Source organism: Silene latifolia, chromosome 11 (genome assembly GCF_048544455.1).
Source record: "Silene latifolia isolate original U9 population chromosome 11, ASM4854445v1, whole genome shotgun sequence".
In the NCBI taxonomy this organism is placed as follows: Eukaryota; Viridiplantae; Streptophyta; class Magnoliopsida; order Caryophyllales; family Caryophyllaceae; genus Silene; species Silene latifolia.
This window is the reverse complement of record NC_133536.1, coordinates 193731378-193732995: the sequence shown is the minus strand read 5'-3', so window position 1 is coordinate 193732995 and position 1618 is coordinate 193731378. Positions and strand designations below refer to the sequence as shown.

The following is a 1618-nucleotide window of genomic DNA, read 5'->3' as shown; positions in this document are numbered from 1 at the left end:
AGCTTCCCGGATCTTTAAGTTTTGGAGGTGAACTCCCTTGAAGTATTGCACTACTCACCTTAGTGAAGGCGATAGTCTCAAGCTTCCGGATTGACTTCTTCTTCGTGAGGATGTCTTTCATGTATTTTGCATAGGCCGGCACATGATTAATTAATTCCGTGAAAGGAATCGAGACTTCCAAATTCTTCACAATCTCCATAAATTTTCCAAGTTGGTCATCAAATTTGGGCTTGGCTTGACGACTTGGAAAAGGAAGTCTGATCACAATGGGCTCCTTCTCCTTGGCCTTGTCTTCATTTTTCCTTGAAACTTCTTCTTTTGATGGTTCTCCATCCTTGGAGTTTTGCACGATTTCTTCTTTGTCACTAGCTTCCACAACTTCATCCTCAACTTGATTCTTTGGTGCCTCATACCTTGTACCACTTCTTAAGTGAATGGCACTAACCGTTTCATGTCTTGGGGGATTACTTTGAGCTGGTAATTGCCCCTTTTGTCTTTGTGAGTTTGAAGATGCTAGTTGAGTCAATTGGGTTTCCAACATTTTGGTGCGGGCTAGGATTTTATTGATGGTGATTTCCTTTCCTTGACTATCTTTTTGCATTTGAGTGAAAAACTCTTGTTGATTCTTTTGCATTTGGAGGACCGCTTTTTGAACATCAAAACCTTGGTCATTTTGTTGATTGTATGGAGTTTGATTTTGGTAGCCTTGGTTTTGGTTGTAAAAGGGTCTTTGATTTTGGTTTCTCATGGGAGGTGGGGTGTATGTTGGTTGAGAGTTTTGAACATTTTGGCTTTTGTATGAGAGATTTGGGTGGAATTTGGTGTTTTCATTGTAATAGTTGGAATAAGGGGTACCACTCTTGTATGCTTGAAAAGCATTCACTTGTTCATTTGTTCCCCTACATTCACTTTGGTCATGTCCCAAAGTTCCACAATTCTCACATATCCCACTTGGGATTGATGAAGATGCCGTCATGGCATTAACATGATGCTTTGGTGATTTTGAGGCTTCTTCAAGCCTAGCCATAGCTTTTTCAAACTTCAAATTGATGGTATCAATGTGAGCACTAAGTTGAGCACCCAATTGAGTAATAGAGTCCACTTCATGCTTTCCTCCTCTAGTAGCCTTGCGAGGTCTACTATATTGTGAATTATGGACCGCCATTTCCTCAATTTTGTTCCAAGTTTGATTGTCATCAACTTCGGTGAACATTCCATTTGATCCCATGTTGAGAATGTTTCTTGAGTCTTCATAAAGACCGTTCCAAAATTGTTGTACCAAGAACCACTCGCTAAGTCCATGGTGAGGACATGAGCGACAAATTCCCTTAAATCGCTCCAAAGCTTCATACAAAGATTCTTCATCTCTTTGCTTAAAGCCCGTAATTTGAGCTCTTAGCATGTTAGTCTTTTTCGGTGGATAGAACTTTTTGTAGAAAGCTAGAGCCAATTTCTTCCAAGAATCAATTCCGAGAGTAGCCTTATCAAGGCCTTTCAACCATTGTTTCGCGGTGCCAGTTAGAGAAAAAGGAAATAAGACCCATCGAATTTGGTCTTGAGTTACACCGGTTTGAGAAATCGCATCACAATAGTCGCAAAAAGTCTCCATGTGAGAGTG

The 1618-nt window shown here is 40.4% G+C and overlaps 1 non-coding gene across 1 annotated transcript; it reads left to right on the top strand.

The window, feature by feature from the left end:
* The first annotated feature begins 1295 nt into the window (after positions 1 to 1295).
* On the top strand, positions 1296 to 1402 carry LOC141615485 (small nucleolar RNA R71). The gene has a single exon (XR_012529905.1). It is a non-coding gene; the product is annotated as a small nucleolar RNA R71 (small nucleolar RNA).
* Positions 1403 to 1618: the final 216 nt, after the last annotated feature.